Raw genomic sequence first — 24,645 nt, 5'->3', positions numbered from 1 at the left:
AACAATAAAACACTCATTCAACAAATATTTTTTAAAAATCTGTCTTGAATAATATTATCTTCTTTATTTTCCTAGAATATTCAAACTATCCTATCAAAACTATAGCTCATAAATATTACCTTTCATCTTTCCATACTATATTCTCTTTTTAAATGCCTTTAATTCATTTTATTCTCTCTCCTTCCCTCCCAATCTTTGCTTTTTATCCACTTACCTCCTTACACTTTTAAAGGGTTAACTAAAACAGAAAATTTAAAGCACTTCAATTACCAGCAAATTAAACTATCCGTCTATGTAGTTAATTTATGTTGAAAAATTTCTAAAAGTACCTACCTTGATAATATATATATACCAAACACCTAAAGTAATGTTTCAATGCCTTTAACATATTTCTTTGATATTAATATAAGAAAATTATTTAATTCAAACTGAATAATTATTAAATGTTGACTACTCTGCCAGAAAACAGGGATAATAATGGTTAAAGAGATATGACTTTTCCCCCACAGAATTAATGATGAGAATTCACTGCAATGTATCGTTTTCTTAAATGGAATATCTCCTGATATCAAGTAATTTTTTCTTACTACCTTAAAATCTACAATTGACCTTTAAACAACATGGGGGTTACAACTCAACCCACAAACCAGTTTAAAGTATGTGTATATAACTTTCCAATTCATTCTCCATGTCTGTGGTCCCCCATTTGTAGAGTCAACCAACCGCAAATAGTATAGCATAGGAGTACATATTTATTAGAAAAAAATCCACATGCAAGTTGACTCACACAGTTTAAATCCATGCTGTTCAAGGGTCAAATGTAATTCTTCCATAAATATCAGACATTATCCACAATGATTCACTCAATTTTGACAAAATTTAACAAACTAAGAAAACCATATGCTACTTAATGATTTTTAAAAGTATCCCACAAAGTGTCATTCAGCAAAATTCTTTCACATCACATACAAATCAGTCAACTATCCCTCAGCAGTCATCAATTCATGTTTCTCCTAAAGAACAGAATGAACTATTTGTGGACGAAATATGCTAAGTACTAACAAAAAGACATAAAATTGTTTGAGAGGATGGAAGTAGTATTTTGAAATATCTGCCAGCTACTTCAGAGCTTTGTTGCTTTTGTCTAGTGGCTAAGTTGTGTCCAACTTTTTGTGATGCCATGGACTGCAGCCTGCCAGGCTCTTCTGTCCATGGGATTTTCCAGGCAAGAATATTGGAGTGGGTTGGCATTTCCTTCTCCAGGGCATCTTCTCAACCTAAGAATCGAGGTTTCTCCTCACTCAAGGTTTCTCCATGCTTCTTGCATTGGTGGGGAGAAGCCACTACTCAGAAATATTAATCTATAATCACTAAGAAAACTCTATAAACTTATATTTAGCTCTTAATTCTTTAAAACAAACAACTGAAAATTATTAATGACATTAGGTATATAGATCTTACCAATGCAGGCCACTGAATCTGTTTGCTCTTTGATCCCTGAGTCTGACTAGGGTTGATCCTTCTGGCCCAGATTAAGTGGTATTCCACCAAGAAGGCTGAAAAATCTTCATAAACTTTAACCCACTCTCGTTTATCCCACTCAAGATCATCAAATTCCACATACACCTAGGAAAAGAAAACAAAACTCATAAGCAATGGAAAGTGTGATATTTTAAAATTTAAGCCATGAAGTTAAATTACAAAAGTCATTAACAAATTCATTATTCAAATTAACAGTTCTCTTAAAAATCATTATTTATCTCTCTTTAAACAAATTATAACACTTATTGTATACAGGAAGATAAACAGTAAGTTTACTAAGAAAAGCAATTTACATAATATTGTTCAGTACAGATTGGTGAGTATCTACTAATGAACTATGTTGATACCAATGATTCTAGAGGCAGAACTCAGGAAATGCTTTCTAAGGACCAAAGAGTAATTATTTCAGGCTTTGCAAACCATATGACGTCTGTCTTAGCTACGTATCTCTGACTTTCTAGTATCAAAATAGCCACAGACAGAACGTAAACAAACGAGTTTGGCTTTTTTCCAACAAAACTTTTCAGTACAAAGACAGAAGGCAGTATAAGGATGGTCAACATATGAAAAATCAATTAATGTAACATACGAGATTAACAGAATGAAGAGAACGACATGATCATTTTAACTGAGAAAGAAAAAGCACCTGACAAACTGTTCACTTTGTCATTACAAAATACTCAAACAGGACTAGAGGGAAACTATCTCAACTTAATGAAAATAATAATGAAAATAAAAACCCCACAGCTGAATCATACTCAATGCTGAAAGACTGGAAAGCTTTTCCACCAAAACAGGAACAAGACAAGAATATTGTATTTGGAAAACTGAAACTATTTTATTCTAAGTCATGCAATCATTCAACTCTTCTTTTCCCACCCTCATTCTTTTTCATTCATACATCTGTTTCATAGAGCTGTCTTCCCTACAAGAGTATTAGTTATGCTGGGGGCAGTCTGATTCTTATGTTTTTCTTCTAGCCATCTTTTGCTCCCTTACACCTGAAGTGTTTGTTTCCACTTAAATTCTGTTTGTTCTTCTGGCTCTGCTCAACTTTTTGGAGGATGTTTATAACCCCTACCTCTATTCAAACTTAACTGTGAACATCTACAAGCAGTTATTTTTCATACAGTTTTATCAGTATATAATCCAATAATGGGTACAAACTCACTGCGGGTAGAACTGTTTCAGGGTCCACATCAGTGCTGCATACATACAAAGTGCTTACCAACTATTACAAACCTCATACTCTCGCAATCATGGAATTTAAACATGGAGGTAAACTGGCAAAACATATGTTTGACTTGAGATACCTCTGCCCCTGCCCATTAATAAGCTAGTTAGCTATGCTTATGTATAAGAATTGGGAAAGAGAGAAATACATTAAGGATATAATCTCTGTTCATGGTTACCTGCACAAACTCATAGAAGAAGCTCTGTTGTCTTCTAAAAATGTATCCTTAGAGGTTACGCTGAGGCCATCTGATGTTATGCAAATATTTCAAATGATATTACTTTCTCCACTACTTTAAATCTTTCAAGATTCTCAGTTACTCAATTCTGCATAAAAGAGTTTTGGGAAACACCAGGAAACTGAAGTTGAGAAAAGGTTCAGGAAAACCTTAGCATGATTTTTACTTTCCCCTTATCAACAATACATACACACATGGATAAAAATATGGTATACCCAGTTGTGGATGTGACTGGTGATAGAAGCAAGGTCCGATGCTGTAAAGAGCAATATTGCATAGGAACCTGGAATGTCAGGTCCATGAATCAAGGCAAATTGGAAGTGGTCAAACAGGAGATGGCAAGAGTAAACGTCAACATTCTAGGAATGGGCAAACTAAAATGGACTGGAATGGGTGAATTTAACTCAGATGACCATTATATCTACTACTGTGGGCAGGAATCCCTCAGAAGAAATGGAGTAGCCATCATGGACAACAAGAGTCCGCAATCTCAAAAATGACAGAATGATCTCTGTTCATTTCCAAGTCAAACCATTCAATATCACGGTAATTCAAGCCTATGCCCCAACCAGTAACGCTGAAAAAGCTGAAATGGAACGGTTCTATGAAGACCTACAAGATCTTTGAGAACTAACACCCAAAAAAGATGTCCTTTTCATTATAGGGGACTGGAATGCAAAAGTAGGAAGTCAAGAAACACCTGGAGTAACAGGCAAATTTGGTCTTCGAATATGGAATGAAGCAGGGTACAGACTAATAGAGTTTTACCAAGAGAATGCACTATTCATAGCAAACACCGTCTTCCAACAACACAAGAGAAGATTCTACACATGGACATCACCAGATGGTCAACACCAAAATCAGACTGATTATATTCTTTGCAGCCAAAGATGGAGAAGCTCTATACAGTCAGCAAAAACAAGACGGGGAGCTGACTGTGGCTCAGATCATGAACTCCTTATTGCCGAATTCAGACTTAAATTGAAGAAAGTAGGGAAAACCACTAGACCATTCAGGTATGACCTAAATCAATACTTTATGATTATACAGTGGAAGTGAGAAATAGATTTAAGGGACTAGATCTGATAGATAGAGTGCCTGATGAACTACGGATGGAGGTTCATGCCATTGTACAGGAGACAGGGATCAAGACCATCCTCAAGAAAAAGAAATGAAGAAAGCAAAATGGCTGTCAGAGGAGGCCTTACAAATAGCTGTGAAAAGAAGAGAGGCGAAAAGCAAAGGAGAAAAGGAAAGATATAACCATCTGAATGCAGAGTTCAAGAGAATAGCAAGAAGAGATAAGAAAGCCTTCCTTGGTGATCAATGCAAAGAAATAGAGGAAAACAACAGAATGGAAAAGACTAGAGATCTCTTCAAGAAAATTATAGAGATACCAAGGGAACATTTCATGCAAAGATGGGCTCGATAAAGGACAGAAATGGTCTGGACCTAACAGAAGCCCAAGATATTAAGAAGAGGTGGCAAGAATACACAGAAGAACTGTACAAAAAAGATCTTCACAACCAAGATAATCATGATGGTATGATCACTCACTCACCTAGAGCCAGACATCCTGGAATGTGAAGTCAAGTGGGCCTTAGGAACCATCACTACAAACAAAGCTAGTGGAGGTGATGGAATTCCAGTTGAGCTATTTCAAATCCTGAAAGATGATGCTGTGAAAGTGCTGCACTCAATATGCCAGCAAATTTGGACAACTCAGCAGTGGCCACAGGACTGGAAAAGGTCAGTTTCATTCCAATCCCAAAGAAAGGCAATGCCAAAGAATGCTCAAACTACTGCACAATTGCACTCATCTCACACACTAGGAAAGTAATGCTCAAAATTCTCCAAGCCAGGCTTCAGCCAGTTCACGTGAACCATGAACTTCCAGATGTTCAAGCTGGTTTTAGAAAAGGCAGAGGAACCAGAGATCAAATTGCCCACATCTGCTGGATCATCAAAAAAGCAAGAGAGTTCCAGAAAAACATCTACTTTTGTTTTATTGACTATGCCAAAACCTTTGACTGTGTGGATCATGACAAAACTGGAAAATTCTGAAAGACATGGGAATATCAGACCACCTGACCTGCCTCTTGAGAAATCTGTATGCAGGTCACGAAGCAACAGTTAGAACTAGACATGGAACAACAGACTGGTCCCAAATAGGAAAAGGAGTATATCAAGGCTGTATATTGTCACCCTGCTTATTTAACTTCTTTGCAGAGTACATCAAGAGAAACGCTGAACTGGAAAAAGCACAAGCTGGAATCAAGATGGCCGGGAGAAATATCAATAACCTGAGATATGCAGATGACACCACCCTTATGGCAGAAAGTGAAGAGGAACTAAAAAGCCTCTTGATGAAAGTGAAAGAGGAGAGTGAAAAAGTTGGCTTAAAGCTCAACATTCAGAAAATGAAGATCATGGCACCTGGTCCCATCACTTCATGGGAAATAGATGGGGAAACAGTGGAAACAGTGTCAGACTTTATTTTGGGGGCCTCAAAAATTATTGCAGATGGTGATTGCACCAATGAAATTAAAAGATGCTTACTCTTTGGAAGGAAAGTTATGACCAAACTAGATAGCATATTCAAAAGCAGAGATATTACTTTGCCAACAAAGGTCCATCTAGTCAAGGCTATGGTTTTTCCAGTGGTCATGTATGGATCTGAGTGTTGGACTGTGAAGAAAGCGGAGTGCTGAAGAATTGATGCTTTTGAACTGTGGTGTTGGAGAAGACGCTTGAGAGTCCCTTGGAGGAGGTCCAACCCGTCCATTCTAAAGGAGATCAGTCCTGGGTATTCATTGGAAGGACTGATGCTGAAGCTGAAACTCCAATACTCTGGCCACCTGTTGCAAAGAGCTGACTCACTGGAAAAGACCCTGATGCTGGGAGAGATTGAGGGCAGGAGGAGAAGGGGACGACAGAGGATGAGATGGCTGGATGGCATCACCGACTTGATGGATATGAGTCTGAGTGAACTCGGAGTTGGTGATGGACAGAGAGGCCTGGCGTGCTGCAGTTCATGGGGTCACAAAGAGTCGGACACGACTGAGTGACTGAACTGAACAAAACAGTTCAGTCAAGAACCTAAAGCTCAATGGTGTATTTTTAATGTGAAAGGACATATACTCAATGTAAATTCTTCCCAATGAAAAGTCCTTGATGTAAAATTAAAAATTTCATCTAGAAGTGAACTTTCTAAACTCATACTTATCTTGCATAGACAGTGTTATGGTGCTTTTTAGGAATCTGCTAGCACCTGGGGACAAAAGGAAACTGAAACCAGACATTCTGCGTCTTTGCTGTAAAGTCTATTTACCTCCATAATATCAATAACAGTGAAGGATTTGAGAGTTTACTGTAGACAGATAGGTAGGTAAACAGGTAGACAGTTTTGTGTGTGTGTGTGTGTGTGTGTGCGCGCGCGTGTGTGCCCGTGCACACATGCGAACAAGCTAGCTTACTACTGTTTCATGGATTCTGGCAAAGGACACAAAACCCCTAAGACTTCATTATTTAGAGCAAAAGCTACTTATTACTTAAAACAGAGTATCAGCATGCTACTTACGTTGGTTCCTCAGGCCTCCCAACTCCCATGGGAAGGAAGTGAAGGGCCCAGGATGAACAGCTGTATACACAGAAAGAAGAACAATGACCATGGAATAGACTTCCACTTTGTATTTTAAGTGGAAGCAAGCATGCTCTTTTGTTTGGGAAAGTCTGTCTCATCCCTCCTTGCCACTCACTGCAAATACAACCCTGAGAAATGGCCCAGATAAAGGGCAGTCAGGGTTTTGCTTTCTTGGTAGACATAGCAAGGGATACACGATGCCAATGTTAGATTACCTATACCAACACAGGTAAGATTTTGTACCTTGTTAACTTGATCAGTAACAAACTTATTAGCCTTACAAAATACGGGTATGTAAATGGGAAGAGGCTTAGAGAGGCATAATTTCTTTCAATCTATAAACCTATCTAAAACAGTGTAAATGCTTACTTTTGTTTAATTAACACATTGTGCTGTGCTTAGTAAATACTTCTGTTTAATTATCACATTACTTTGTATTAATTCCCTCCTCAGTCATCCCTATTAGATCCTTCTATCTACTTAGTTCCCTGTCTTACTAGTTAAAATACAAGATCTCTGAGGGCAACTTCATCTTTTTTTGCATCGCTAGTGCCTAGCAAAGTATGGTCCTTTCTGAATATCCACCACTGTGCAAAGCATATTATAAACACAAATAAATGACAAATTTGGGGAAAAAACACTACAACACTAAAGAAAAAAGGTACTAAAGGCAACATGAATACAGTTGATCTATTACTGGTTAGTCACTAGTTTCGTAATTCTGTAGATAAAAGGGTGAAGATCTCACACAGTAAATACCAGATTTCATATTAGAGCCAATCAAGATGCACACTGGAACTTCAGAAATTAGAGATATACATCAAAAGTTAACAGCCATGCGTACACAGCAACAATTTACCATGTAGTGAATATGATGAGAGAAAACGGCTAAACAAATAACTATCAAAAATAGTCACTATGTGATAGTAAATATGTGGAAAATACTTTACTTCCCCTCATGTATGATAAGCGGTTGGTGTAACTCAATGAAGCTATGAACCATGTCATGCAAGGTCACCCATGGTGGAATGGTCATAGTGAAGAGTTCTGACAAAACGTGATCCACTGGAGCTGGAAACGGGAATCCACTCCAGTATTCTTCCCACGAGAATCCCGTGAAGAGTATAAAAAGGCAAAAAGATGTGACCCTAGAAGATGAGACCCCTGCACCTGACCCAGGTTGGAAGATGTCCAATATGCCACTTGGGGAAGAGTGGGGGGCAATTACTAACAGCTCCAGAAAGAATGAAGCGGCTGAGGCAAAGGGGAAATAATACTCGGTTGTGTATGTGTCTGGTGGTGAAAGTAAAGTTCAGGGTCTTAAAGAACAGTACTGCATAGGAACCTGAAACATTAGGTCCACGAATCAAGGTAAACTGGATGTGGTCAAGCAGGAGATGGCAAGAGTAAACACGGACACCTTAGGAATCAGTGAACCAATATGGATGGGAACGGGCAAATTTAACTCAGAAGACAATTGTATCTATGACTACTGGCAAGAATCTCTTTAGAAGAAATGGAGTAGCCCTCATAATCAACAAAAAAGTCCGAAATGCAATACTTGGGTGCAACCTCAAAAAAGACAGAAAGATCTCAGTTCATTTATGAGGCAAACCATGTCATCACAGTAATCCAAGTCTATGCCCCAGCTACTGACGCCAGTTGGACATGGTAACAAATGAACAACAACAAATATTTTATTAGCTCAAGATACTATAACAGTGAATTGTAAGAACTGCTCACTGGATAGTTAAAAAACTGTAATGTTTTTCTTTTAATCTGTGCTTTCTACAACAGATATCAATATGCAAAGATTCTCAGTTTTACATATGTTTAATAGCAAATCCCTAAAAGGAAAGCTGTCAAACTGTTAAAGCAATTACTGGCAAGAAAAAAAAAAAAAAAAACCTAAATAGCAATCATGCAATTCAGTTTCTGCTATTTTGCCCATTAAAATTAACCTAACCTTTGAACTCTTCAAACACAGTTACTGTTTATATACAGAATGTCTCTTTTCTACTACATGGCTTGATTGCTTTAAAGTAGCAAGCTCACTTGATTTCAAGGCATGTATTCAGCTTACATGAATCTAATGTTTCTACAACCACAAAATAAAACAATGACCATAAACTGAGAAAAGCTCCATTCTTTAACAATATACTCTGTTTAATGAGATTTAAAAAGAAAACCACAGCTGCTTCTTCTGCAAAATCAAATGATATGATATTACCATGGTTTCAATAAGAGTAAGTTGCTATCACATAAATTTAGTGCAACTATCAGTTCAGTTTAGTCACTCAGTCATGTCTGGCTCTTTGTGAACCCGGAGAATGCAGTACACCAGGCTTCCCTGTCCATCACCAATTCCTGGCGCTTGCTCAAACTCATGTCCACCGAATCCGTGATGCCATCCAGCCATCTCGTCCTCGGTCATCCTATTCTCCTCCTGTCTACAATCTTTCTAAGCATTAGGAACTTTTCTAATGAGTCAATTCTTCACATCAGGTGGCCAAAGTATTGAAGTTTCAGCTTCAGTCCTTCCAATGAATATTCAGGGTCAATTCCGTTTAGGATTGACTGATTTGATCTCCTTGCAGTCCAAGGGACTCTCAAGAGTCTTCTCCAACACCACAGTTCAAAAGCATCAATTCTTTGGCACTCAGCCTTCTTTATGGTCCAACTCTCACATCAATACATCACTACTGGAGAAACCATAGCTTTGAGTATCCGGACCTTTGCTGGCAAAGTAATGTCTCTGCTTTTTACTATGTTGTCTAGGTTGGTCATAGGTTTTTATCCAAGGAGCAAGCATTTTTATATTTCATGGCTGAAGTCATGATATGCAGTGATTGTGGAGCCCAGGAAAATAAAAGTCTGTCACTGTCTCCACTGTTTCCAAATCTATTTGTCATGAAGTCATGGGACCGGAAGACATGATCTTAAGTTTTTCTCAATGTTGAGTTTTAAGCCAGCTTTTTCACTCTCATCTTTCACTTTCATCAAGAGGCTCTTTAGTTCCTCTTTGCTTTCTGCCATGAGGGTGGTGTCATATACATATCTCAGGTAATTGATGTCTCCTGGCAATTCTGATTCCAGCTTCTTGTATATCAAGCTCAGCATTTCACAAATTAGTGACCATTCCACCATGGGTGACCTTGCATGACATGGTTCATAGCTTCATTGAGTTACACCAACCGCTTATCATACATGAGGGGGAGTAAAGTATTTTCCACATATTTACTATCACATAGTGACTATTTTTGATAGTTATTTGTTTAGCCGTTTTCTCTCATCATATTCACTACATGGTAAATTGTTGCTGTGTACGCATGGCTGTTAACTTTCAATGTATAGCCTCATCTTTTTATTTACTCCAAACGAAGGGTGAGGATTTACATAATCTCATGTAAGAACTAAGAGTTCCCAGACTTGATTCTACCAAAACTAACCAGCAACAGAGGCTAAAACTACTTACAATCAAAGAAACTTTAACATTGAAAATAAAAGCACAGACTACATCAAGAATCATTTCTTTGTATATTAATAAATAAACATTAGAGAAGCCAAGTAAGTCATGCACAAAGCTCATTAACAAATCAGGTAAAGTAATGCATGTCTAATTTTACCACAGGTCTTCAAGGCTTTTAACATGCTAATATTTACTATACATTATTTATGGGAGAGTTTATACTGAGAAATTTTCCCAATTTCTTTGTCCATAAAATCTTCTCATGGGATACCTAACAGATATTCTTCTATAAACAGTAGGGGGTTAACAGACTAGTTTTTCCCCAAGATTTACCTATTTCCAAATCTATATAAATATTCTGGTAATATGAAATCAATGTGTAAGAAAGGAGGGAGATTAGCAGATGCGAACTATTATACAAAGAACGGAAAAACAACAAGGCCCTACCGTATAGCACAGGGAAATACACTGAATATCCTGTGATAAACCATAAATGGTTTTATGTATACATTTTACATATGGGCTTCATATATACATTTTATATATAAGTAAGTATTCAAATAGAAGAATTTGATAAATGACAGTTAAATAATGTTTTTATTACTGCTAGTATAGAGTTGTATTTTAAATAAGTTTTCTAGATTATTGGAAGAAATTGTGAAAACAAAAGTACAATCATTTGGGAAATTCATTTATTAATTAAGACAAAAAGATATTAAAGAAAATAAATACATATAAATTATATACAAAAAGAAAATTAGATCTCTTTTAAATTTCACTTTATAAAACAGTAAACAATATAACCATAATTTTAGGCTCCTTCCAAAGTTATTAACACTCAGTTCAGTTCAGTTGCTCAGGCGTGTCCGACTCTTTGCAACCCCATGAATCACAGCACGCCAGGCCTCCCTGTCCATCACCAACTCCCGGAGTTAACGCAAACTCACGTCCATCGAGTCAGTGATGCCATCCAGCCATCTCATCCTCTGTCGTCCCCTTCTCCTCCTGCCCCCAATCCCTCCCAGCATCAGAGTCTTTTCCAATGAGTCAACTCTTCACATGAGGTGGCCAAAGTATTGGAGTTTCAGCTTTAGCATCATTCCTTCCAAAGAACATCCAGGGCTGATCTCCTTTAGAATGGACAGGCTGGATCTCCTTACAGTTCAAGGGACTCTCAAGCGTCTTCTCCAACACCACAGTTCAAAAGCATCAATTCTTTGGCACTCAGCTTTCTTCACAGTCCAACTCTCACATCCATACGTGACCACAGGAAAAACCATAGTCTTGAATAAATGGGCCTTTGTTGGCAAAGTAATGTCTCTGCTTTTTAATATGCTATCTAGGTTGGTCATAACTTTTCTTCCAAGGAGTAAGCATCTTTTAAATTCATGGCTGCAGTCACCATATGCAATGATTTTGGAGCCTAAAAAGATAAAGTCTGACACTGTTTCCACTGTTTGCCCATGTATTTCCCATGAAGTGATGGGACCAGATGCCATGATCTTTGTTTTCTGAATGTTGAGCTTTAAGCCACTTTTTCACTCTCCTCTTTCACTTTCATCAAGATGCTTTTTAGTTCAATGGTCAAAATTAACAGGCATTCACGTGAACTAGCCCAAGCTTAAACAAACAGAATATGTTGAGGAATAATCAACACATATAAGAAATATTTTAAAGAAACAGGTTGATCTTAAAAAATAATTAACTGAATTTGGAATTAGACCTGAAAAATAGTCTGGCATAATCCAAGGATAACTGGTTTGAAATAATGTAAGAGGTTTCTGCTATTTTCTCTTTTATTACAGTCATCATTGTGAAGTAAAGTAATATGAAGTCGCTCAGTCGTGTCCGACTCTTTGCGACCCCATGGACTGTAGCCTACCAGGCTTCTCCATCCATGGGATTTTCCAGGCAAGAGTACTGGAGTGTGTTGCCATTTCCTTCTCCAGAGGATTTTCCCAACCCAGGGATTGAACCAGGGTCTGCCTGCATTACAGGCAGACACTTTACCATCTGAGCCACCCAACTTTTTAACAAACAGTATTATATTCTGTGTTCAGTTCAGTCACTCAGTCGTGCCTACTCTTTGCGACCCCATGAATTGCAGCACGCCAGTCCTTCCTGTCCATCACCAACTCCCGGAGTTCACTCAGACTCACGTCCATCGAGTCAGGGATGCCATCCAGCCATCTCATCCTCTGTCATCCCCTTCTCCTGCCTCCAATCCCTCCCAGCATCAGACTCTTTTCCAATGAGTCAACTCTTCGCATGAGGTGGCCAAAGTATTGGAGTTTCAAGCTTCAGCATCATTCCTTTCAAAGAAATCCCAGAGCTGATCTCCTTCAGAATGGACTGGTTGGATCTCCTTGCAGTCCAAGGGACTCTCACGAGTCTTCTCCAACACCACAGTTGAAAAGCATCAATTCTTCGGCGCTCGGCCTTCTTTACAGTCCAACTTTCACATCCATACATGACCACAGGAAAAACCATAGCCTTGACTAGACGGACCTTTGTTGGCAAAGTACTGTCTCTGCTTTTGAATATGCTGTCTAGCCTTTGACAGTGTGGATCACAATAAACTGTGGAAAATTCTGAAAGAGAGGGGAATACCAGACCACCTGACCTGCCTCTTGAGAAATCTGTATGCAGGCCAGGAAGCAACAGTTAGAACTGGACATGGAACAACAGACTGGTTCCAAAAAGGAAAAGGAGTACGTCAAGGCTGTATATTGTCACCCTGCTTATTTAACTTATATGCAGAGTACATCATGAGAAACGCTGGACTGGAAGAAACACAAGCTGGAATCAAGACTGCCGGGAGAAGTATCAATAACCTCAGATATGCAGATGACACCACCCTTATGGCAGAAAGTAAAGAAGAACTATAAAGCCTCTTGATGAAAGTCAAAGTGGAGAGTGAAAAAGTTGGCTTAAAGCTCAACATTGAGAAAATGAAGATCATGGCATCTGGTCCCATCACTTCATGGGACATAGATGGGGAAACAGTGGAAACAGTGTCAGACTTTATTTGGGGGGCTCCAAAATCACTGCAGATGATGATTGCAGCCATGAAATTAACAGACGCTTACTCCTTGGAAGAAAAGTTATGACCAACCTAGATAGCATATATTCTGTGTAGTTACATTAAATTTGCTAAGGTCAACTAAAATTAAAATCGTAAGGACAATTCCATAGAGGAGTAGAATACAAATTCACACCAAAATAGTATCTTACTAGAATGACAATCATAACAAGTAAAATTAAATATGCTTTGTGATATATGAATCTAGGTTCTGAAAATTCTGCAATAGTCTGGGGATCACAGATAATCATTCATCTCCAAAGGGGTATTCAAATCTCTGTCACAGTTAACAAGTATTATTGATAATGGAAATAATGGCAATATCAGTAACAACAACAACAAAAACAGCTAGCACTTGAACAGGGCCTACTATGAGCATATATTAGGGGGCTCCGCAGGTGGCTCAGTGGTAAAGAATCCACAAGCAGGAGACAGGGGTTCAATCCCTGGGTCAGAAGGATGCCCTGGAGAAGGAAATGGCAACCCACTCTAGTATTTCTGCCTGGGAAATCCCATGGAAAGAGGCGCCTGGCAGGCTACAGTCCATGGGATCCCAAAAAGTCAGACAAGACTCACCAACTAAACAACAGCAGCAGGTGCATATATTAAGCCATTTGATCATGATATATACCCTGTACTATTGGGAGCAACTTTTTCAAAAGTGGGAACAGACCCAGAGAAATCAGTTGCCTAATGTGAAGCAGTTAGGCAATGGAGTTAATGAAAACAGTAAAATATCTTGTAAGAGGTTTAAGTCATATAGCAGCACAGACATAGTCCCTACAAGCTGATCCACAGAGCACGTGATAAAATCACTGACTAGAGAGAGCTGTCCAGGTAGCTGACTCCTTTGTGACGTAAAAGGAGAAGAACCAAACACTTCAAATGGCCTTAAGACTTTCCACATTAAGTCTACAAGTTGGAGCCCTACCGAGCAAAATAAGAAAAAGGGTCAAAAAAGATAGCAAACTAAAATAAGAGACCAAGGTTGCTTTCAGTATCTATACTATTTAATAAAGTGAGACTAAGCTTGCTTGCAATATTTATACTGCTTATTCCTCTATGAATTAAGCCACCTAAATAATCTTACTACTTGGTGAACAAAATGCATCAAGAATTGCAAAGTATTCAAAGATGCTTAAGTTTCAATTACTTTTCTCTACATTCAATAAAAAAGAACTACAGTCCACTCATGTCATCTAAGTTCCTTATTATAAAATTCGGTGTGTATACTACTTGGCTTCTCAGTGGCTAGTGGTAAAGAACCTGCCTGCCAATGCAGGAGACATAACTACTACATCTTTTGGAAAGACTGAAGTGAAGTGAAGTCAAAGTCGCACTGTCATGTCTGACTCTTTGAGATCCCAAGGACCTGGAATTCTCCAGGCAAGAGTGCTGGAGTGGGTAGCCTGTCCCTTCTCCAGGGGATCTTCCCAACTCAGGGATCGAACCCAGGTCTCCTGCATTGTGGGTGGATTCTTTACCAGCTGACCCACCAAGGAAAGCCAAGAGTGCTGGAGTGGGTAGCCTATCCCTTCTCCAGAGGAGCTTTCCAACTCAAGAACCAAACTGGGGTCTCCCACATTGCAGGCAGATCCTTCACCAGCTGAACTATCAGGGAAGGGAACGGGTTGGACAGATGAGGTCTAGTATTTAATACAGTATATCACTGATGATGATGATTGTCTTAATCTGCATGTGCTGCCTTAACAAAATACCAAAAATAAAAGAAACCTATTTTCTCACAGTTCCAGAGGCTAGAAGACTGAATACAGCAAGGTTTACTTAAGAGGACCCTCCCCTTGACTGCAGACAGGCTTTCTCAGTGTGTGCTCACATGACCTCTTTTTTGTGGGAGCACAGACAGCCTCGTTAGGAGGCAACTAATCCAATCATGAGGGTCCCAGCCTCACGACTTCACCTAGCCCCAATTATCTTCCAAAGACCATCATCTCCAAATACCTTCATACTGAGGGTTAGGACATATGAGTCTGGGGAGGACAGAAACACTGAATCCATAACATTAGGAAAGACAGCACCAGCTAAAATCTGAGTGCTTACCATGCACTGGGTCAGGTTTTACAAAAAAGGAAACAGAACGTAAGCAACTTACAGCTTCTGGACAATTATTCAAATGATACACAATTGAAAATGGCTAAGCTTAGAGCTCTCTTTTAAAGTACTGAATGGCTAAAAAGAAGGAAAACTATCAGAGCAGTTCTTTTTTAGCATATGGAGGCATTCTAGAGACCACAGTAATTTCTAGACAATACAAAAGATGAGTAAGAGCAAGGAGCTTTACTAAACAAGGTGGGGGAAGCTTTTCAGGAACACAAATTCTGAGATTGCTTTTAAAGCACGGTAATGAGTTAATGAAGACAGCTCTCAGATGGGTTAAGAGAAAAGGAATTTCTGGAAGTAGTTTACAAAACTGAATCCATGAATACGTAACCCAAGAGTTTAAAGGAGAAGGATAGCAACTAAAAATATAATGAAGAAAAATGCAAGTTAAATGCAAAGTCCTGAATACTACACAAAGGTATATTAATAAATTCACAACATAATTTGTTTAGAAAAAGACTCAAATTCTGGTTTTCGTCTTTTGAGATATGATTAGAAATTATATTAAATATAATGTTTATAGAAAAGAAATCAAATATATGCAGAAGCTCCCATACCACTCCAATTCTAGGAATACCTTTCAAAGTAAGTTGGAAATCTTGAGTTAACATAAATATCAATCATTTCTAAGTATGATAGCTTTTGATTTTTTTTCCCTTGGTATTTGATTATTAGGCTCGTAAACTCAATCCTAGAGCTCCACAAAACTAGAGATTTATCTTTTGAAAATTTATGCTGGCAGTTTTCTACTTTCTATCACCTAACTGGCAAGCTATTCTCAAATTTTTTGTCACTACTGAGCGTCGAAGAATTGATGCTTTTGAACTCTGGTGTTGGAGAAGACTCTTGAGAATCCCTTGGACTGCAAGGAGATCCAACCAGTCCATCCTAAAGGAGATCAGTTCTGAGTGTTCATTGGAAGGACTGATGTTGAAGCTGAAACTCCAATACTTTGGCCATCTGATGCAAAGAGCTGACTCATTTGAAGAGACCCTGATACTGGAGTTGGGTGATGGACAGGGAGGCCTGGCATGCTTCGATTCATGGGGTCGCAAAGAGTCGGACACAACTGAGCGACTGAACTGAACTGAACTGATACTGGGAAAGACTGAAGGCAGGAGGAGAAGAGGACAACAGAGGATGAGATGGTTGGATGGCATCACTGACTCAATGGACATGAGTTTGGGTAAACTCCAGGGGTTGGACAGGGAGGCCTGGCGTGCTGTGGTCCATGGGGTCACAAACAGTCAGATACTACTGAGCAACTGAACTGAACTGATTATTGCTACCAACTCCAAATCCAGTGACTCCTTTCAGAGCTTTCTGTTCCACCTGAAAGATGGTTTGTTCCTTCTTATTGTAATATAATAAAAAACTAGGTCTTTCCTCCTAGTCTGTAACAGAGACTATACTATGTTCCTGTCTATAACCATGTGGACTTTCATTAACTGGGCCCCAGAAGGCAATGTAACAGGCAATTAGTCCATCAGATTGCTGAGGTGACTCAAAATCATCACTACTATTCTTTCTTAAAGATTTGTCTTTCCAGGTAAGTAGCTTCTCAAAGAGTTGGCCAGAGGTAAAACACATATCTTTGACACTTTGAATTAAAAAACCCAAGTCCTTCTATTCCTTCTTTTCACAGTACTGAGAGCCACCTCTGCTTTCACTTTTCTGGTATCATTAGTTTCCTCCGTTTTCTAAAACAGATTTTTAAGAAAGTTACTATAGAAATATAGACTTCTTGTAACAATGTAAGGTAGTGAAGAATGACCTTTTTTACACTATTTATAAAGAAATCAGCCCTGGGGCCCTAGTAACAGTCTGTAAAATTAAAATATGCTTCTGTTTCTCAATCGAACTGTTCACATTTGTTAATAAAATATTTAACTAATTATGATAAAGAAACATGCCACCTATTTGATCAATGAAGAAAACTAAGTAATAGAAAAAAGTGTGTCTTGAAAGGCAGAAACAAATATATTTGAGTGAAAATGTACAGTGTCCTAAATATATTATTTTCCTGTAGGGCAGTAGTATTGCTATCCATCTGAAATACAAAAGAACTAAAAAATGAGCTAAAAAGCTCATACATTCCCTAAAAGTAAACGCACTTTACCCAAAGATAAACTCTCTCATCGTAGGTCAAAGCTTACTGACACTAGTATACAGATAATAATAAACTATATTATCTAGTTTCCAAGTCCAAAGCAGATTACAAAGGCAAAACAAGCAGAGTCCTTGAAGACATGCTTTCACGGCATTCTAAAAACCGTAAAAAGTTTCATAAAGACTAGAAAACACACGTGGACTCATTAATTGGTCAAAAAACAGTATTACTGTATTACAATTCAATATTAAATAGACATTTAATTGAAAAATACATGCAAAGCACCTTAAAAATCTTTATCATTTACTGTATACTTTGTACAGTGTGTACCATGTGACACAAATCAAATGTGTATATTTAATTCTTGTCCCCTCTACTAGTTTGTAATATCTACTTAATGAGTGACAGAGGAAATGTCTAAATTTACATTCAGAATAGTCTAAGATCATGCAAAAATACATTTTAGAAAACTCTCATGGAAATGGCTAATGCATTTAACACTTCATTTCTATAACATCTGTATACCAGCTTTATTCATAACTGCTAAAATTTCGAAGTAATCAAAGTGTCTTTCAATAGGCGAACAGATTAAATAAGTTGTGGTGCATTCATTCCAAAAAACAAACCAAAAAAATTCAATAATAAAGACAAGAAAGACCACCAGAATGAAAACCTGCTTTTAATCACTGTTAAAATTCACTACTAGTGTATTACTAAATGTTATTCAGTCCTTCTTTAATACTTCTATTTCCAGTCAACTAAAACAGTATTCAGCATCAGAATTTTTATATGAATAATTATACAAGGCTTTTCCTATCAACCTAAAAGACAGTGCCAGTGTAGAGTGCTCTGAAGAGCGCCGGGGAAAGAAATTTCAGCCACCTAGCTTTTGAGACATCAATGGCCCGTAAGCAATGAAGTCATCAAAAATTATAATTAAAACTAACAGAATTTTTAAATAATGATACCAGAATATTCACTATCAGAATAAGTATACTCATACTATAACTGTACACTCATTTTGAGGTAGATGTTTATTTTTTATACTGCAGAAAGAAAACTGTAAGATTCCAAGTCTTTTTATTTTTTAACTGAAAGCTAGGGCCTACTATCCTTGTAAAACGTTTTAGATAAAAGAATTACTCTAGCATAGGAGAATGACCTAGTTATGTTTCATTCCTATCATTGGCTGATACCTGTATTAAAGCACAGCAGGTGTCATTACAAAGGGTCACAGAAAAATCATTATTAGGTTGTCTCACCTATAGATGCCGTATACCAATACAATTATTATCACAGATTCTTGACACTTAGGTTATGGAGATCATTTGGACTTCCTTAGGCCTCAGTTCCTTTGCTATTAAATTGATTCTGAAACCATTTAAATTTCCTGGGCCGCCAAATGTGTTTTCAACAATAGAGCTATCTGCCCTACTTTCTGTAAAAATAAAGAAGATAACCTACCTAGCAAAGATCAAAATCTGGACTCCACCTTTGCTTATTTCCAGGGATCTAGAACATCTATTAGGACATCTACCTAATAGGGCTAGAGAATCTACTAGTGGATCCTCTGCAAAGAGTCGGACATGACTGAGCAACTGAGTGTGCACGTGTGCGTGCACACACACACAGAAACATGTAGAGCCAATCTGTTGTGCTTTTGGAACTCCCCACAATTAATTTTTTGCAATACATTTATAATTATTCTCTTCTTTTCCCCTCAAGAATATTGTGGCTATCAATATGTTTTACTATGAATTTACTGAGTCACATATAAAAAACACAATTACCATTAAGACTTTACCTTAATTCAGTTATGAAGGATACTTCCATCTGGCAGATGAAAGTATGAATTATAAAATTTATGAGAAAAAAATACATGAGGAATCCCTCTTCTCACAAAACAAGCAATCTTCACCTTTGAGACTGTATGCACATTCTGACTAAAAATACCTATATCCCTGACAGAAAAGTGTTAGTTGCTCAGTCGTGTCCAACTCTTCGTGACCCCATGAACACAGCCTGTCAGGCTTCTCTGTCCATGGATTCTCCAGACAAGAGTACTGGAATGGACTGCCATATCCTTCTCCAGGGCATCATCTTGACCCACGGATCAGACCCAGGGCTCCTGCATTGTGAGCAGATTCTTTACTGTCTGAGCCACTAGGGAAGCCCTATTCACAATATTATTCACTGATGTATATTAATTCAATCTCCATAATAACCCAAAGAGCTACGGCTCCCATTTCAGTTCAGTTCAGTTGCTCAGTCATGTCCAACTCTTTGCGACCCTATGGACTGCAGCATGACAGGCTTCCTTGTCCATCACCAACTCCTGGAGCTAACTCAAACTTATGTCCATCGAGTAGGTGTTACCATTCAGCCGCCTCATGGTCTATCGTCCCCTTCTCCTCCCACCTTCAATCTTTCCCAGCATAACGGTCTTTTCAAATGAGTCAGTTCTTCACATCAGATGGCCGAAGTATTGAGGTTTCAGCTTAAGCGTCAGTCCTTCCAATGAATATTCAGGATTGATTTCCTTTAGGATGGACTGGTTAGATCTCCTTGCAGTTCAAGGTACTCTCAAGAGTCTTCTCCAACACCACAGTTCAAAAGCATCAATTCTTCGGCACTCAGCTTTCTTTAACAGTCCAACTCTCACATCCATACATAACTACTGGACAAACAACAGCCTTGACTAGACGGACCTTAGTCAGCAAAGTAACGTCTCTGCTTTTGAATATGCTATCTAGGTTGGTCATAACTTTCCTTCCAAGGAGTAAGCATCTTTTAATTTCATGGCTGCAGTCACCATCTGCAATGATTTCGGAGCCCCCCAAAATAAATCTGTTACTGTTTCCACTGTTTGCCCATCTATTTCCCATGAAGGGATGGGACCAGATGCCATGATCTTCGTCTTCTCAATGTTGAGCTTTAAGCCAACTTTTTCACTCTCGTCTTTCACTTTCATCAAGAGGCTTTTTAGTTCCTCTTCATTTTCTGCCATAAGGGTGGTATCATCTGCATATCTGAGGTTACTGATATTTCTCCAGCCATCTTGATTCCAGCTTGTGCTTCTTCCAGTCCAGCGTTTCTCATGATGTACTCTGCATATAAGTTAAATAAGCAGGGTGACAATATACAGCCTTGACGTACTCCTTTTCCTATTGGGAACCAGTCTGTTGTTCCATGTCCAGTTCTAACTGTTGCTTCCTGACCTGCATCCAGGTTTCTCAGGAGGCAGGTCAGGTAGTCTGGTATTCCCCTCTCCTTAAGAATTTTTCACAGTTTGCTGTGATCCACACAGTCAAAGGCTTTGGTGTAGTCAATAAAGCAGAAGTAAACATTTTACTGGAACTCTCTTGGTTTTTTTGATAATCCAACATATGTTGGCAACTGGATCTTTGGTTCCTCTGCCTTTTCTAATCCAGCTTGAACATCTGGACATTCATGGTTCACGTATTGCTGCAGCCTGGCTTGGAGAATTTTGAGCATTACTGTCCTAGTGTGCGAGATGAATGAAACTGTGCTGCAGTTTGAGCATTCTTTGGCATTGCCTTTCTTTGGGATTGAAATGAAAACTGACCTTTTCCAGTCCTGTGACCACTGTTGAGTTTTCCACATCTGCTGGCATACTGAGTGAAGCAGTTTCACAGCATCATCTTTTAGGATTTGAAAGAGGTCAACTGGAATTCCATCACTCCCACTAGCTCTCTTCATAGTGATGCTTCTTAAGGCCCATTTGACTTCACACTGCAAGATGTCTGGCTCTAGGTGAGTGATCACACCATTGCGATTATCTGGGCGTGTTTTAATCAGGATTTTTGCAGACTCTTATGTTTATATGAGAGGCAAAAGATGTAGAACAGATGAAACTTTCTAAAAAGAAAACAGCTGGATGACTCACACTGCTTGGTTTTAAGACTCACTGTAAAGCTATAGTAAACAAGACAGTGTGGTATTGCCAAAAGACATATTCACGAGTCAGTGTAAGGAAGAGGGACAGTACGGGAGGGGGTGTGAAGAGGGGGTTCTGGATGGGGACACGTGTACAATTGTGGCGAATTCACGCGGATATATGGCAAAACCAATACAGTACTGTAAAGTAATTAGCCTCCAATTAAAATAAATAAATTTATATTAAAAAAAAAGAAAGTCCAGAAACAGATCCATACAGAACTGACAACTGATTTTTGAATAAATGTACAAACACAATCAAGGGAGATAGTCTTTTTAACAAATTATGCTGGGGTAACTGGCCACTCACATGCAAACAAAACAAAACCAACCCCTCCTCAAAAACCCTTCAATCAATATCCCACAGTACATATAAAACTTAAGCCAAAACAGGCTACAAATATAAACCTGAAACTTTCTGGAAAAAAAACAAAAAACAAAGTCTTTGTGGCAAAGACTTGAACCGATACTTCACAAAAGACAATATACAAATGACAAATAAGCTAAATGAAAAGATGCTCAAAATGATCAATCACTGGAGAAACCAAATAAAAAATGCAATGAGATACCATTACATATCTAACAGTAGAACTAAAATTTCAGTCTTGTGGAATAAAACTTGTACTTCCACAGAAACCTGTATATAAATGTTTAGGGCAGTTTTATTTTTAATAGACAAAAGCTAAACAACACAAATAGGGAAAGAAAAACCAAATCTGCAAAAATATGAATAAATCTCAAATGGATTAGGATAACTGAAAGAAACCTGACTCAAAAGGCTACATATTGTATGGTTCTATTCCCAGAACATCGGGGCAGCAGGGGGAGACACAAAACAAGGACTGAGAATTGATTATTAGTTGTCCAGGGTTAAAGAAGGTGGAGGATTTGAAGATTTAACTACAAAGGAGTGGTAACGAAAGGAAATTCTGTGGGACAGTAATTACACTGTTCAACAGTTACCCTACCACACCTTGTCCTAATTCAAACAATTGTTTCACCAAAAAACGTAATCCTAAAAAAAAAAAAAGTAAGAACACGTAGCTAAAAAGGTAAAGAAGGAAAGAGCAAGGTGGACGACTATGTCACTCTCTTCTCCCAAAGTGAAAGTAGAAGTGTTAGTCCCTCGGCTGGGTCCCACTCTTTTGGATCTCATGCACTGCAGCCCACCAGGCCCCTCTGTCTGTGGAATTCTCCAGTCAAGAATACTGAAGTGGGTTGCCATTTCCTTCTTCAGGGGAAAATCCCAACCCAGGAGTCAAACCTGGGTCTCCTGCAACGCAGGCAGATTCCTTACCATTTGAGTCACTAGGGAAGGCCACCTTCTCCCAAAGGAATGATGTTATAGAAATATTGACTGGTATTATAGTACAAAGCTTCATATGCCTTTTGGGGTAAAGAACAGAAGAATGAGATGGCAATCAAATACCCTAATGGGCCAGAAATGTCTGCAATTATACATTATCATGGTACAAGTTGACCCCAGGATGCTTCTTCCTTCAGAAAGAGAAAGAATGTAAGTCCTCTGACATACCTACCTCCACCATTTCCATTTTTTTGCTTTGAAAAGGCAAATGTGGAAGTGGGGGTGGGGAGGGAGGTGGAAATGAAAGAGCTATGGAAACACTAACAAACTGAAATTAAAGACATGTAACTGGTAATAAAAATGCCATAAAACTGGTAATGTAACAACTTGCACAGAAAGACAAGAGCATGCCCTAAAATTAAGAAGGACATAAATTTCAGGTCCCAGTAAGTTTAAGATAGGCAAACATATTTATAAACTTGCAAATGTTTTGTTTCCAGGAGCTCTTAGAAAGGGTTACCCCAATTTTTTTGGTAAACAAGTGATAGCTTTTTATCATAGGCACAAGGGGGCACCGGAGCACAGACTATTCGGTATGCCTTGAGATATACCTAAGGAATTCCCTACGTTCAGTCAAAAACAGGAATCCAGCAAGTGGTATTCTTACTGCATTTCCATTTTTTTCAGCTGAAAAATTTACAAAACTGGATTTCAATGTCTGCAATTTTCAACAAACTCATGGAATGAATTTTTCTTCCTATTAAATCCTATTAGCAAAAATTGTTTTCCTCTCTTATTTGATTACTTTTGGCCGTGCCAGGTCTTCATTCCTGAACACAAGGCTTTCTCTAGTTAAGGGGAGGCTGCTCTAGCTGCAGTGCTCGACTTCTCCTTGTGGCGGCTTCCTGCTGCAGAGCATGGACTCTAGGGCACCAGGGCTTTAGTAACCGTGACACACAGGCTTAGCTGCCCTGTGGCAAGTAGGATATTCTAGGACCAGGGATAGAACTTGTGTCTCCTGGTCAGAGTACTAGATCCCACATGCTGCAACCAAGGGTTCGCACTGTTATTTCTGTCGTTTAGTCGGTAAGTCGTGTCCAACTCTTTGTGAACCCATGGACTGTAGCCTGCCAGGCTCTTCTATCTATGGGATTTCCCAGGCAAGACTACTGGAGTGGATTGTCAATTCCTTCTCCAGGGAATCTTCCTGACCCAAGGATCAAATCCCAGTCTCCTGCACAGCAGGCGGATTCTTCACCGCTTAGCCACTAGGGAAGAGTTCTCATGTCACAACTAAAAGATCCCAGGTGCCGCAAGTTAAGACCTGGAGCAGCAAAATAATTAAATATAAAATGGCATAGTATTTGCATATAAGCTATGCACCTCCCGTTATCTTTAAATCATCTCTAAATTATGTATAAAATCTAAGACATTATAAATGTTATGCAAATAGTTGTAAATACAATGTAAGTGCTATGTAAAGTTATCAGTGGTAGGCAATTCAATATTCATTTTTGGAGCTTTCTAAAATTCTCATTCCCCACCCCAAGTATTTTCAATTCTTCATTGGATGAATCCAAGGATATAGAACGCTCAGACATGGAAGGTCATGGAAAACAGACTGTAGTGAGTCAGTAGCCTAATCCTGCATAATGTTAAATGAGAGTTTGTTTTTTAGGGGAGGAATCATCATTTAAAACTCTTGGATTTAAATAAATGTAGTAATGCTTCCAATCACTGCAGCTATTACTTCTATTGCTTTCAAATTTCTCATCTTTGGGCAGTGACAGCCTCTTCAATTAGTTTCTGAATCTTCTAGATATAACCATAGTAGTCTTGGATAGCTTCCTTGCTTCTACACCAGGGCATTAACTTGTCCAACTCCTATCTCAGACCTGAAATCAATCATATACCCAAGGAACCCTAAAACTTCAGCAGGAAAT

General features: G+C 38.5%; 1 protein-coding gene across 2 annotated transcripts in view; it reads right to left on the bottom strand.

Moving 5' to 3' along the window:
• JMJD1C (jumonji domain containing 1C) overlaps positions 1 to 24,645 on the bottom strand; it is a 322,162-nt gene that overhangs the window by 183,721 nt on the left and 113,796 nt on the right. For both annotated transcript variants that reach the window (XM_040242285.1, XM_040242287.1), the window contains exon 2: positions 1,462 to 1,626. The gene's annotated coding sequence lies outside the window, so the exon portion shown is untranslated. The remainder of the gene's footprint in view (positions 1 to 1,461; positions 1,627 to 24,645) is intronic.

The sequence above is a fragment of the Oryx dammah genome, unplaced genomic scaffold (genome assembly GCF_014754425.2).
Source record: "Oryx dammah isolate SB20612 unplaced genomic scaffold, SCBI_Odam_1.1 HiC_scaffold_6, whole genome shotgun sequence".
Lineage (NCBI taxonomy): Eukaryota > Metazoa > Chordata > Mammalia > Artiodactyla > Bovidae > Oryx > Oryx dammah.
This window is presented reverse-complemented; position numbering and strand designations above follow the sequence as displayed.